This window comes from Pleurodeles waltl, chromosome 3_1 (assembly GCF_031143425.1).
Source record: "Pleurodeles waltl isolate 20211129_DDA chromosome 3_1, aPleWal1.hap1.20221129, whole genome shotgun sequence".
In the NCBI taxonomy this organism is placed as follows: domain Eukaryota; kingdom Metazoa; phylum Chordata; class Amphibia; order Caudata; family Salamandridae; genus Pleurodeles; species Pleurodeles waltl.
In genome coordinates, this window is record NC_090440.1 from 347,796,843 (window position 1) to 347,812,997 (window position 16,155).

The window sequence follows — 16,155 nt, forward strand, 5'->3', positions numbered from 1 at the left end:
TCAAACAACTGGTGAACACCGCCACCCACATCGCCGGACACACGCTCGACCCTATCTTCTCCGCCAGCAAACACGTCTTCTTCAGCCACACCTCTGCCCTGCACTGGACCGACCACAGCTGCGTCCACTTCACATTCCGACGCGAGACCTCCCACCTCCGCACTCAACCCATCCCTCGTCGACAGTGGAACAAGATCCCTGAAGAGCAACTCTTCTCCGCTCTCGCCGCCAACCAACCCACCCTCACCACCGACCCCAACGACGCAGCTCTCAACCTCACAAACTGGATCTCCAACTGCGCTGACAACCTTGCTCCCCTCAAACGCACGCATCGACAGACCAACACCAAAAAACCTCTCTGGTTCTCTGACACCCTCAAAGAATCAAAGAAAACTTGTCGTGCCCTTGAGAAGGCCTGGCGCAAGGACCACACCGCTGACAACATGACCGCCCTCAAGAACGCTACACGCGAACACCACCACCTGATCCGCACTGCCAAAAGGAACTTTTTCACCGACAGACTAGACAAAAACAGCCACAACAGCAGAGAACTCTTCAGCATCGTCAAAGAGTTCTCCAACCCCAGCGCCAGCGCCAACGCCGTCACGCCCTCACAGGATTTGTGCGAATCCCTCGCCACTTTCTTCCATCGCAAGATCAGCGACCTCCACGACAGCTTCGGACACCAGACCCAACCATACACCACTGAACCCGCTTCCCCGGACATCACCCTCAACAACTGGACCCACATCAACACGGAAGAAACCAAATCCATCATGAACTCTATCCACTCCGGCGCCCCTTCGGACCCCTGCCCGCACTTCATCTTTAACAAAGCCGACGACATCATCGCCCCGCACCTCCAGACCGTCATCAACTCTTCTTTTTCTTCTGCTACCTTCCCCGAATGCTGGAAGCACGCTGAAGTCAACGCCCTACTAAAGAAACCTACGGCTGACCCAAGCGACCTGAAAAACTTCCGCCCCATCTCTCTTCTACCTTTCCCAGCCAAGGTAATAGAAAAGACCGTCAACAAACAGCTGACCACCTTCCTGGAAGACAACAACCTGCTCGACCCTTCACAAACCGGATTCCGAACCAACCACAGCACGGAAACCGCCCTCATCTCAGTCACAGACGACATCAGAACCCTGATGGACAACGGTGAAACAGTCGCCCTCATTCTCCTCGACCTCTCGGCTGCCTTTGACACCGTCTGTCACCGCACCCTAATCACCCGCCTACGCTCCACCGGGATCCAAGGCCAGGCCCTGGACTGGATCGCCTCCTTCCTCGCTAACCGCTCCCAAAGAGTTTACCTCCCTCCGTTTCGCTCAGAACCCACCAAGATCATCTGCGGCGTACCTCAAGGCTCATCGCTCAGCCCGACACTCTTCAATGTCTACATGAGCCCCCTCGCCGACATCGTACGCAAGCACGACATCATCATCACCTCCTACGCCGACGACACCCAACTTGTACTCTCCCTCACCAAGGACCCCGCCAGCGCCAAGACCAACCTACAAGAGGGTATGAAGGACGTCGCAGATTGGATGAGGCTCAGCCGCCTAAAGCTGAACTCTGAAAAAACGGAAGTCCTCATCCTCGGCAACACCCCGTCCGCCTGGGACGACTCCTGGTGGCCCACGGCCCTCGGCACCGCACCGACCCCCGCAGACCACGCCCGCAACCTCGGCTTCATCTTGGACCCTCTTCTCACCATGACCAAGCAAGTCAACGCCGTGTCCTCCGCCTGCTTCCTCACTCTCCGCATGCTCCGCAAGATCTTCCGCTGGATCCCCGCCGACACCAGAAAAACCGTGACCCACGCCCTTGTCACGAGTCGCCTGGACTACGGCAACACCCTCTACGCCGGGACCACCGCCAAACTCCAAAACCGCCTGCAACGCATCCAAAACGCCTCGGCCCGCCTCATCCTCGACGTACCCCGCAACAGCCACATCTCCGCACACCTGAGACACCTGCATTGGCTCCCAGTCAGCAAAAGGATCACCTTCCGTCTTCTCACCCACGCACACAAAGCCCTCCACAACAAGGGACCGGAATACCTCAACAGACGCCTCAGCTTCTACGTCCCCACCCGCCCCCTCCGCTCCGCTGGCCTCGCACTTGCTGCCGTCCCTCGCACCCGCCGCTCCACGGCGGGTGGGAGATCTTTCTCCTTCCTGGCGGCCAAGACCTGGAACTCCCTCCCCACCAGCCTCAGGACCACCCAGGACCACTCCGCTTTCCGGAGACTCCTAAAGACTTGGCTGTTCGAGCAGCGATAACCCCCCCTTTCCCCCCTAGCGCCTTGAGACCCGCACGGGTGAGTAGCGCGCTTTACAAATGCTAATGATTTGATTTGATTTGATCTCTGGTACTATTCCTTCATTCACTCCTAGGGGCTCCTGCAGGACTGCCCAGCGTGAGATGGACTGGTCCTTGCTAGTAAGTAGTCACAGCGGTGGAGGCTGTCGGGCCGAGCTCCTACTACCAGCAGCATCGTGTCTATCCTATAAAAGGATCCTTTCCATGTCCATGTACACACTCACTCATATCCAGCCAACCATCTATTTATTCTATTCAACCACTCACACATTAATAAACCATGCTCTATGACACATTCTTTCATCCATCCTTCTACTAACTCACTGTGTTATCCCACTTTTCCAAAGAATCACTAATCAATGGGAAAGAAACGCAGACTTGTAAAACATCCATAACTTCGTTTTTTAACTGTAATCTATCTCTTACTCCCTTGTTTTAATTTCCTAGTGCTAGCTAAAAGGGGGGCTTGCACATTAATACAGTACACCACACAACGTTCTTGTTCAACATTGAATCTCTTTCCTTTTTTTTATCGTACCTGTGAAAATATTTTGATATAATGCCAAGTCACTGATGTACCACAATTCAACTTCCTTGCTCTTTCCCAAACTTTCTTCCTCCTACCTTTAGCAGGACATTAGAACATACATACTTCAGCATTCATGGACCATTTTTTGTACGACCTCATGTCCAGAAGCATCAATCATATGTTAGCTATTTAGTTAATTCGAATTGGCAGCAAACACCACTAGCTTCCAAGACTCACTTAACCATTAAGTAGCAAACGCTTCTAGTATATGACCAATGACGAAAAAATGCTATAGCTATAGTGCTCTGAAAAATTAAAAAGAACAAAAGAAACCCCAGGACATATTAAACAAATAAAAATGGTACCGAAGTTAATGGTAAAGGGGCAAAATAGAATGAATAAGGCCACCTTACTGTAGTGTAATGGCACCTCACTCCCTTATGTGTGCATCCATGTGCACGAGAAACGTGAGAGCCTGCTATTTTGGCGGCTCATAACAACCTCAAGCAACTGCGTGTCAGTTATTCTGCTGGTCTTTCATACCTCACCTCACACATGCAGGAGCACAGGAACAATTATGAAGGGGCCTGTCGCCACTATCGGTGGTGACACATCTGGCTCAGCAACAACTGATCGGACATGCCACAGGATTAAGAGCCACATGGCTTAACTGCCTATTGTTGATGCACTTTCCACCATAGGCAGCCTGTCAGAGACTTAGTGCTCAATGATTCACATGACTACCCTATGCCACACTGCCATAATTCCATGTGCTACAACCACCCCAGTCATTGAGGAGCATATCGAGCCATCAGTCAATCAAGTGGCACGCCTGCACCACCACAACAGCCTGTCACACCTTTTTCACCTGGCACATCACCCACTTTGAAGCCTGCCATAAGTAGTTGTGGGGGCACCTGGTAGCGAGACTGCTTAGACAGCACTACCCTTTGACACACAACCACCACAAAGAAGCCCTGAAATGTCATCCGAAGGAAAGAGCTTCCTGCTATCTGCAAATACTGCCTCTCCCCACATCCAATACAACAAAAGCTGGTACAAGCCTAGCAGAATCCAGCTATGAAGAAGCCCACAATCCTCCCGGCTACCCAATACCTGCATCATTCAGCCACCCACGCTGCAACTTGTTTGAGGCTTGAGGAGTCCAAACAGCATTGTAAGAATGTGAATTAAAAACTGAGGTGGATGGCAGACCACCACAACTCACTAATCTGATCCAGACAAAGGTTTCAATAATTTAAACCTAAGCTCAACCCCTGGTAGCTAAGGCACAGAACAGATAGGCTTAACTTAACAAAAATATGTAAAGCATTAAAAAAATACCAAAACAAATAAAACGTCACTAATACAACATAATAAAAAACCCACTCCAAAAACATAATAAACAAAATGACAAAAATCCAGTAAATGGAGCTGGAGATATCAAGTTTTCAAGATTTGAGGCAAAAAGTCAGAAGAACCAGTATAGAGCCAATCAATAGCCACTGTTTTTGGTAGATCAGGGGCTAGGCATGATTTCAGGCCAACCAATCTTCCAGCGGGAAAGGGTTGCAGGTTGTATCTGCTGATGTCCTCTCAAAGACTGATAGCCGCTGGAAGAGGTTCCACTGAAGACATCAGTTTGGTGGGAAAAGTTCAGAGTGGGAGAAATTCATATTTCAGAGCTGCCCAAGTCCAAGCGTTGGGTGGATATTTTTCACACCTTCACCTGGTCAAGATTTCTACCTAGGGAATCAGTCTGTATTTTGGAGCTCAGATTCATCCAGCTGGGAAAGGCAGCAGGGTGTGTACAGAAAGGACAGACCAACATAGGATAGGCTTGCCATGAGGGTCTGCTGAACTGGATTTTCAGGAGGCAAAAAATCTCCACGGGGACAAACCTTATTTTCTTGCACAGCGAGGTCACAGCTTAGGTGGATTGACTAGGGTTGTTGGTCCCAGTCCTCTGAAGGTGTGAAAGTCCAAAATTGTTTTAATTCCAAATTTTTCAGAGAAAGTCCTTGTTTTGCTTTAACTAATGACCGAGCTTACAAAAATCTCTGGAATGCACTTCTCAGTTCAAAGAAGACATTTATTGTTATTTCACCACGAGGTTCCTAAAAAACGTAAGGAGATTAGTAGGTTGAAAGCACATGTTTAAAAATAGTCACAGCAATGAAAGGCAAATATATCAAAAATGATTCTCAACTGCAATGTACACAGCAAATATATTTGGTTATATTATATCATAATTGCAAAGCAAAGAATAAAGTAAAAATTCACCATAGAGCCCGTCAAGCTCTTCATCTTTCTCATGCCAGCAAGACGATGACCCCGTTCAACTGTGAGAAAGAGATCCTCTCCCTCACGGGACAAATGCCAGTCATTTGACGTCCAATCCTGACCGAGGTCTCGCAATTCATCGCTACTGAGCAGGGCCACCATTTTATATCTTGAAGAACAATGGAAAGGGCCTTCTGGAAGAAACCCTCCTCTCAGATGGAAATATTCAAACATGCTGGCTACTGTAGGTCAGAGTTGGAAGAAAAACTTTGAAAACTGACCAGATTCTCAAGGCTCTCCTCCCAAGCCTGCACTCTACTTTCTTATCATGTTGAATGACTAACTGTTTGGTGAGAAAGAAATACGAAAAACAAGCTCAGTTTACCATGTGGAAAAACACAGCTCAACTACAATGTCTCAACTGCAATGTCTAACGCCACGATAAAGCCAATAGGCAGCTAAACTGAATACAAAATGTAATCTGCATCTGGTGAACACTGAACAACTAATATGCAAGGTGGTGCAACACAAAGTCAGTGGTCAAACATACATATTTTTTATCACATTTCCACCCTTTGATCAATGACTTTTTGTACTTTTCTCTTATTCCCCCCAAAAAAGGAAACATTATAAGCAAATCATGTTTGCAGTATATACAACAACATAATGCAATGATAAAAGCAATCACTAGAAAGCAATGGAAGTAGATTAACGTATTGATCTTATAAATCTTTAAATCAGACACACCTACAATGAAAAGACTGAAGCTTAGATATTCTCGTTGGGGTAATAACTTATTGAATAGTGTCTCTAGGATAGCAAGTTGGTGTAGAATTAGATGAAAACATCATGAGTTCTAATCATGTAAAGGTACAGGGTCCTCCTGGAAGGTTTGCTGGAATGTAAGTGAAAGTCAGGTTTCGACACAAAAATCAGCCATCCAACTGGCAATTTTGCTTAATGAGACTAGCAGCAGTCATCAGATGATAAGCCATGGGTTAGTTCCAAGGGAAGAATGTAATCAAACAAGTTGACAGAACATCCATGGTACTCTGCATTGATCCCATGCCAAACTTTGATCTGTGAAGCACAATTTGCACAAAATGGATCCATAGGTTTTGTACTTAAAAAGCAGCAGCAGCGTTGCACAAAGGTTATCAATCGGGTTCAGGTTGGGGGTACGGTCCCTCCCCCGACCCCACACGCAAACGCCAAAAGGAGACCACACAGTACACTCATGGTCAGTGGCAAGTCGTAGTAGGATCTATAAAAGAAACAAGTATGACTTTTCTTGCAAATAACGTTTGTCATCTGAAATGTGCTCTCCTTTTTCCTTTCCTTGTTTTATGATCAAGACGTTATTGGGGCACTTTGCTATGATTTCGGCAGGTTCCGAATGGCCATTTGGGGATTCAACCCACACCTTAGCACTGAGGTTTGTATCTGCTGAATCACAGTTTACCTTTCCTAGCACAGTCAGAAGGGCTCCATACACTGCACTTATGACAAGTTGGACAATTCTGTCTCCAATCTGTATGGAGAAATCAGCTTCTACACCATTTAACAGAATAGCCTTGATTTCTACCTGTCCTGGTAACGTTCCTCTGCCCAATTGCTCTTTGTCTGTTTGTGGGACAGATCTCTGTTGTATGTGCTGACAAATAGGATATTGCAAAATCACAGTTTTTATCAAATCTAGAGGAATGTGCATCTCTCTAATCTCTGCCCACTTGTAAGTGGCTTTTTCTCCCAGGTGTCCATCTCTGGTGCACCCACTTAGCCATCCCCACCAAGTCAGAATTCTGGGTTGACACTTCTGCCTCTGAACTTTTGTCTTTGTCATCTGCAAGGGAATTGAACCAGCGTTCTAATCAGTCAATGGGACAATGAGCATCTATGACTTTACTCTGTTCTAACATTTCCTAAATTTCCTGCCACAACTCTGTGCTCCACATCTCCTTTGAAATAATGAAGCAGTTATGTACATGCCACGTGGAAAGCCAAATGGCTAATGCATTGGCACTGGACCAAGAATCAGTGTGAAAATGACACGTCCCAGTCAACTCTTGAATTAGAGTCTCATACACAGTATACAACTCTGCATAGTGGCTACTTTTTCCTTCTCCTGTGGTAGACAACAACTTTTCAGTAACTGAATTGTATGACACTGCTTTCCAATGTCTTTTAGTACCCACATATTTCAATGAATCATTAGTAAAACAAACATGCTTCCTATTCTCCGGGGACAAAAATTCTAATGGTGCACTCCATTTCACTGGTGATTCTTGTACCTGTGATACTTCCTGCACTTTCTCCTCACTCTGTACAGGGGCACCTGTTCATGTAGAGGTGCAGTGCCTGCCAGTCCTACTCGAGCCCTGTCTTGTATGTACCAGATCCAGTGTATGATACTAGCATCTTGTGCATGTCCTATACGGTGAGATTTAAGTGAACCCATCACCCACTGCATGATTGATATTTCACGTTTCAGAATTACATTATAAACTAGTGTCATTTGTCCAGTGTCCATTAGAGCCCAATAACAGACCAAAAGCTGTTTTTCAAAAGGAGTTTAGCGCTCCCCAAAGTCAGGTAGTTTTCTAATCCAAAGCCCCAGGGGCACCCTTGTCCTCCCCTGTTTCTGCCACACACTCCAGTTTGAATAATGTCCCTGAACAGTTACATGTAACTCAACGTTTCTCTCTTGCACTGTACACAAATCTAAAGTCTGTTGAATTATTTCATTTGCCAAATCAAAAGCACACAGTTGCTCCTTACTCCATTGAAACTCATGTTTTTTCCTAGTTACTTTGTACCAAAGCATTAATATTTTACTCAGATGAGGGCTATACTGTTTCCAAAAGTCAAACAATTTCATGAAACTCTGGGTCTCTTGCTTAATGCAAATAGTAGCAGACTCCAAAATCATTTGTTTTATCTGTAACAACATCTCTCTATGTTCTGGATTCCCCTGAATTTCCAGAAACTGCACATTTTGCAACAGTACCTGCGTCTTGTCTGAATTAATTGTACACATCGTGCTCAGTAAAAGTGGTCTGAATATACCGGTAACATCGCCAAATTCTTGCTCAGTGTATTCTTTTAAAGAATGCATTTCAACTCCTGCCAAAAACTGTGGGCTACTCTGCGCACAGACTATGCTTTACTCGTGCAGCTCACACAGGCCCCCACCTTTTTTAACCTCCTCATTACTGGAATGTGAAAAGCCAGAATCTCCTGTAACAGCTTGGTAGATTTCAGCTTTATCTTGCAATCATTTGTTCTGGTTGATTTGCTCACTTCATTTCTTATTTTCATATTCTAACAGTTTACATCTCTCTTTTTTTTTTTTTTGTTATTTGGAAAGGAATCATACAGCAAATATATTCTTAGATCACTTTACACTGAAAACATGAAATTCTGAACAGAGAGTGGAAAAAGAAAAACAAGCAGGAGAAGAGCATCGCCTAGCGAAATAATGCGAAGCATGACCACCCGACTAATCCAGACGGGAAGGAATATCCAATTAGATTGAAGGAGGATGGTCTAGTTTTAAATTTAAACGCTAATCATTATGGGCCAGAATCCAGACCTGAAATGGCCCCCATATTGCCTTCCCTTTCCTCCTAGCATGTTTCCCCTTGCGTTCTTATAATGCCATCTCCAAATGGTATACAGACAACAACCTAGCCAACCATTGCTGCCAAGACGGGGGTCGTACATTCAACCATGCGGATGATATACATATTCGATACACTGCCATAGCCACAAAGATAAATGCTCTATGTGGACCACCCGCTTCTCCAGCAACCCCGAAAACCATAATCTCAGGTGTGAGAGCAAAATCACATCCCAAAACCTCCTTCAAAACAGATTGGATACCTTCCCTCGAGGCCTCTAGTTCCCCACATGTAGCCATCATGTGTACGATGTCTGTTCCATACATCACACATCTTGGACAGTTTGTTCCTGACAAGCACCCCCATTTGGCGAGATGAGCTGGAGTATGATACAGGTCGAACATGGTCTTATAATGTTGCGCTTGCAAGGAAGAGGATAATAGAATGGTACATCCCAGCTCCAGTGACCTCATAAAGTTATTACTCCCATCCACCAGCTTCTTGCTCCACCTCTCCTTATTCTTTTCTAAATCATCAAGCTGATCAGCCATTAGTAAAGGGTAGACCAACCTGATTGCTATATTGGGGTTAGCCAGGATGTCGTTCAACAATTGATTACTTCTAAATCCCTGCACACCCCCTGTTTTCTTTACAAGAAAATCCCGTATCTGTAAATATTTAAAGAAGTCCCTTCGCTCTAGACCATACTGCTCCTGTAGATCACCGAACGACTTAACCCCAAAATTATAAAAAAAAATCCCTAGCCTCACTATGCCTAAAGAGGCCCAGTATGCCATATATTTGTCCTTAAAAATTTCAGGGAGCAATGGATTCTTCTCAATCATGGTATAATGATTATATCTACCAAATCCTTTCTTCTTATACCATAATCGCCAGCACTTATAAGCCGCTCCCAGTACCTTATATTGAGTTTTCTTATAATATCCAGGCTCATGATATGTTACCAGACACCCATTGGCTACTGATCCTATCTGCAGCTCGTATATATTGGGGCAATCCACTTCCGCGGTCCCTTCTTTCTTGGGACCCCATAGTGGGCGCATATACTGAAAAGCTGCTGCCATTTGATATAATTTTATATTCGGTAAAGACCACCCCCCCTTTCTCGAGGGAGAGACATAAATTTGCTTGCTCTTCTACACTTACCATACGCCCAGATAAATCTCATAATCACTCTATCTATCTCTATAAATCTAAGGTTAGTAAAGCTCAGCGGTACGGCACGAAACAAATACAGCAGCTTAGGAAGAAGAAGAATTTTCACCATATTACACCTCCCCATAATAGTCAGGTGTAGATTATTCCATCTGCACATATCTTTTCTGGCTTTCGCAAGTATAGGATCTATATTCAGATTAACAATTTTGCCTACTGTTGGTGTAATATTAATACCTAAATATACTGCGTGGTCCACCCTCCGAGTGTCCTTGGTGTTTGTATATTGATTAGCCAACAACTGCGTTTTAGCTCTGTTTAACAGGTATCCAGAAAACCTTCCAAATTTCGTCGTCACCTCTTCAACCTCTCTCAGTGCCGAATCGGGGGAGGGCGTTAATATGGCTATGTCGTCTGCGTATGCTAAGACTTTTGTATCCCATCCCTGCCTGTGTATCGGTGGAATCTTGCTATTTTCCTCCAACTGTCTAAGCAGAGGGTCTATATATAAAGCGAACAGGAGGGGGGAACATGGGCATCCCTGCCTAGTACCTCTCCTGACCAGGATACTCTCAGATTGTCCTCCCATTAATTGTATTTTCACTGCCGGTAATCTATATAGAGCCCTTACTGCTACAATAAATTTCTTCCCTAACCCATAATACTCCATAACATACCACAGATAGTTCCAGTTCACCCGGTCACACGCCTTCTCTGCATCTAATAATGCGACCGCCATAGGTTCCTCTGCTACTTCCGTAGCATCAAAGAGTGCTAGAACTCTCTGGATATGATTAGTAGTATCCCTTCCTGGGACAAACCCATGCTGCCTAGGGGAAACAAGCTTCCTAATCATCAGAGATAATCGAGCGGCCAATATCTTTGAATATAATTTAACATCGCTGTTAATTAATGTGATCCGGCGGTATGAGGCCGGGTTTAACGGGGGTTTCCCCTTCTTCAAAAACATAACTATATTAGCCAAATCCCATGATGAGGTTGGATTCCCCTCCATTCTGTAACTGAATAAATAGCTCTGCCATTACCGGGAGTAATAATACTTTAAAAGCTTTATAGAATTCTAAGGGGATCGAGTCAGGACCCGTAGCTTTTCCGGTGGGAAGATCACTCATTGCCATATCGGTTTCCGAAATATCTATCTGCTCTCCCATGCATAGATTATCACTCTTAGCTAGTTTCTCAAACTTAATGGGTTATAAAAACTCCAGCATTTCTTCCTCCAGATATACAGATGTGTCATTATATAGTTCCGTATAATATCTATGGAACACCTTTCTAATTCCATCCACTTCTGATACTATTTGTCCTTGCCAGTCTTTAATCTCCCTAATAACCCCAGATGCTGTTTTCTGGCTTGCCCGTATCGCTAGCAAGCACCCGGTTTTTTCTCCATACTCATACCCTTGTGCACGCTGTGCTAGATATTTCTCCGCTATTCTTTGGGCCATAGCCTCATTAATTGCTGCTTTTACTATAGCGACTTCCTCCTGAGCCCTGTTTATATTGACTCCAGTTTCTATAGCTATGTCCAATTGTCTTTCTGCCACCCTCAGCTTCATTTGGGATTCTTTTGTTCTACCTTGGGCATCTTTCTGCCTTTTAATACTGAAACTCAGTGTTTCACCGCGGATTCCTGCTTTCAAGGTATCCCAGACTATCTCTACTGAAGCTGACCCCTGGTTAAACCCCAAGAATTCAACTATCCACTTTCTCATATGCTCACAATATTCCGGGTCCTTAAGGAGTCCCCTTTCAAATGTCCATCTACTAACCTTTGGTTCTAGCCCATCTAATTCTAAATAAAAAACTAAGGGGTTATGATCTGATACAGTCCGTGAATATGACTCAATCCTACCCTGCTTTAGGAATACAGGAGAGATTAAAAAATAATCGAGTCGTGCTAGTTTCGCATGAGGGGCCGAATAATAAGTATATCCAGGGTCTGGCTTACGCAGTTTCACCCAAGCGTCCACTAATCCGAATTCTTTCTGAATGGCAACCATTGCCTTATATACCCGAGGTTTACGTCCCTGATACTTCTTAGTTGCGGGTGCTAATAAATCCTGTAGTCCCTCCCAAGACCCATTAAAATTGAAGTCACCACATAGAATATAGGGAGGGGCCCATCCTGTTAGCTCGATGGCAAGGGTATCTAAGACTATTGGATCGTCCGTGACTACCCCATGTAGAGAGCATAGTGTAAAGCTACTATGCCCATAGCAATACTCTACTATTAGCCATCTTCCGCCCCTGTCCGCCTTCTGCCGAGTAACGTTTAGTTTATTGGTCCGATCTAATATTGCCACTCCTTTAGTTCTAGCCTCTTGTTCTGAACGAACGAAAACTTTCATACCAAGCGAACCAAGGATTTCAGAATTTTTATATTCCACATGTGTCTCTTGTAGGCAAAAAATATCTGCCTTAAAGGTTTTTAATTCTTCAGCCACTCTCCTTCTTTTACGAGGGTCATTTAGTCCACATATATTGATTGAGGCAATTCTAAGTCTAGCCATTTACTATTTTTGTTTCATTTCTTTTCTCTTTCTGCCCCCCAGGACTTCATATCTAACTGCTCTTGAGTTCTCTTTTCTCCTTGTTCCACTCTTCTTATTTTTCCACTCCATTTCTCTCACTTCCCTTAGTCCTTTCCTTTCCATTTTACTCCCTCGTTTTTCCCCCATCTCTTCCCCCCTATCCCTCTCCTCCTCCCAATTCCCCTCCCCGTCCCCCCTTCCACCGCCCCGGACCAGTCACCTCCCTCCCCCTCCCCAGCTCCTTACCTCCCTCCCCGGAACTGGCCCCCCACCCTGTTGAGCAATCAGACCACTGATGGCCTGAATATTCGCCTTTGCCTTCCCTGTATTTCTGCGCTCTATTGCTTGACCCCCATCAGATATTCTTTTGCCTTAATTTCTGAGGTAAATACTTTTACTTTTCCATTCTGTTTTAAGTCTAGCAGGGGCCAACAGATATGCCTCCCCTCCTTTGTCAAAAAATGGCTTAATGAGCTGTCGAAGCCGCCATCTCCGCTCCACAGTGGCATGACAGAAGTCGGGGCGAGTGAAGAAAGTAACCCCATCCAGAGAGCGTGGGGTATTAGGACGAGCTTTATCAGATATCTCCTGTCGTAGTAAATAGTTCCCAAAATAAACTAAGATCGCTCTTGGGTATTTAGAATCTGCCCGTTGGCCCCCCTCCCGTCGGGTTGTCGGAAATCTATGGACCCGCTGCAGCTCGTTCTCCCAATCCCAATTCCCCAGTTCCGGAAAGGCCCCGCGCAAAAGGTTGATGATATCCGCCTGTATATTACTTCCTTCTAGCCCTTCTGATATACCCAGAAATCTAAGATTGTTCCTTCTCTGTCTATTCTCCAAATCTTCCATTTTCCACATTACGTCCGTCAATTGTCCATCTCTCGCAGCGCTCTGCTCTTTAAGAGTATCCACATCCTCCTCAACTGCCACTATCCTTTCTTCCATTGAGCATAGCTTAGCTTCGATTTCTGTACATGATTTCACAACCTTACGAACTGTCCCCTGCAGTCTCTTTGTAGCAATCCTTGCACGCCGGCTTTCGATCCTAGTCTCTGTTTGCAGCTCTTTAATTGAACTATATATTGACTGCAGGATCCCTGCCTCAGTGCCCGTCGCATACGCGTTACCAGCAGGAGCTCCTATGTCTGTTTCCATTTTACCATTAACAGGGCCCTGGTTGCTTAAGGTAGGAGTATCTGCTAGGCCAATACCAGAATAGTCCCACTTTAATGTCCTACCACCCATAGATGTCGCGTTTTCGAAACCCTCCTGAGAACCAGGGCGTATTTTTACAGGTTTCCGCAGTCGGTGCTGCCGCACTGTAAGTTCGTTGCTTGGAGATTTATTGCCAGCCTCGGATGTCTCGCTCTCTTCAGATTCACTAAAGCTGCGATCAGCGCTGCTGAGATCGGACTCTTCTGTCAAGGAATAAAATTTATCACTACTATCTTTGCCCCAATCCATAAGTTGGGGGTCTTTTCCAGTTGTTTTATCCCATCTTTTAGGGCTTCCTAGAGGATTATCTAGGTCGTCCTTTTCTACTGTAGGTCCTGATGTACTTGCAGTTCCTTCCTTACTTTGACACTCCAGCTGCTCGATTTGATCAAATCGTTGTGTTTGGGGCTGCCTGCTCCCAGGGAGGCCAAGCGCCTTCTCGCTTGTATCCCTCTTACTATCTTCAATCTCTGACAAGTTCTCTGTATCTTGTGTGGTTTTAATGAAGAATTCCTTATTTTCAATACACAACGTTTTGTCGCTGGTACTTGGAAGAGTAGGTTCTTTCCCTAGCACATTGCTTTCCGAGGAGGGGGTTATATGTCCAGAGAGGCTGTCTTGCGCCCCGCCTGCTAGAAAAGTCGTAATAGTAGATTGGCTTTTGCTTTTTGACTTAATTTACGACAGGGGGGTAGCGCTGTCGCTCATCTTGGCATCTTTCATCAATCCCAGCATATTCTTCCCAGCTGCTTTACCTGTTATTGACGTCAGGTGTTTATTTACCCCTGCTGTCTCTCCTTTATCCCTTCCAACACGTGTCATCTTGACTCCCTCACTCTTGTCTCCAAGGTTCCGAATAGCTTTGGGTGCCATATTTGTTTTTACTGCATGAGATAACAGCCTAATAAGTCTCTTTACTCCCGCCGCTGCCGTTAGCACATCCGATATTGTTCGTTCAATCACACTCCTCAGAAGCCGTGAGGGAGTAAACAGATGTCACGATGAGTTGAACTGTACGCCCGACAGCATTAAAGCCCCCCAAGACTTTCAGTTCTTCTTTTATACCCCCCTTATATTTTTTAAATTTTAGTCCCCCTCCTCTATTTCCCAGCCATGAGAGAGAAGGGCAGTATCAGATGCTATTAGCTGTTATCGTTCTCCTGTGTTTAGAATGCTTAGATTGATGGTCAAAAAAACCAATCCCTCAATGTCTGTATCAGTATTGGAGAGATTTTTATTTTTTTTTAAATTCCCCCCTTTTTAAAACATTCCACAGCTATTTAATACGTCTCCTTTTTTTCTTTTTTAAAGTAAGAAGCTAGTTGGTTACTGTACACATTATCGGAGAGCTATCAGTTACCCTCCTCCCAGTACCTGGTTGCTGCAGCTCCACGAGTAATCAGTTTTGGGAGCCAGAAGGATAGCCCCGGCTCCTCGAGCCCTCTTCTCCTCTTGAGTGAAGGAAAGGCCAGAATACGCCCCTTTCCGTGGGTCCCGACACCTCTATACCAGCTTCCCGGCACAACGACAAAGTCCAGGGTCTCCTGGGGCACCGGCGCGCTCACAAGCTCAAGGTAATTCCGTGTACTTCGAAAAGTTTCTGCCGTGCGGCGTTCGAAGTCCTCACTCCGAACGCCACATCTGCAATCATCTCGTCTCTCCCACTGTAGGTGGCGACGACTGGGCGCCCCCTCGTTCCCTTCCTTGGAAGGTGCGGGGCGATCCTCGTTGCGGCCGCAGCAGCGGCAGCGGCTGTGTACCAGGTTCCCGGTGGGGGCGATCCTCGTTACGATCGTGCAACGACGGAGACAGTGGCGGCGGCTGTGTGCTTGGTTCCTAGTGGGCGGGGCTTACGAGCCGCTCTGCTACGCTGACACCATGTTGCTCACGACAGTTTACATCTCTCATGCATTTTTCTGTAAACAGACAAAAGTATCCAAAACCTCATATCAAGAACAAAAGGGACACCATTCCTTTCAAAAGGCACCTTTTCTAAATATGTAAAAACATTTAACATTTTTGTTTTATCCAAGCACCCATCCTAAAACTTAGAAAGTCCTGATAAACAAGAAAATACATTAACCAAAACATCAAAAGGCATTTGAATTTCACATGCACTTTCAAACATGGTTTGCAGTGCTTCCTTTAATTCTCTGAACAAAAACATATTTACACTTTTAAATCGTGCACTTCCCACCTCCCACCCCTTTTTTTTTATCCTGACGACTACACCAAAATGTTTTCCTTTCACTAATGACCGAGTTGACTAAAATCTCTGGAACTCTGGAATGCACTTCTCAGTTCAAAGAAGACATTTATTATTATTTCACCACAAGGTTCCTAAAAAAACTGAAGGAGATTAGTAGGTCGAAAGCACACGTTTAAAAATATTCAAAGCAATGAAAGGAAAATATATAAAAAATGATTCTCAACTGCAATGTACACA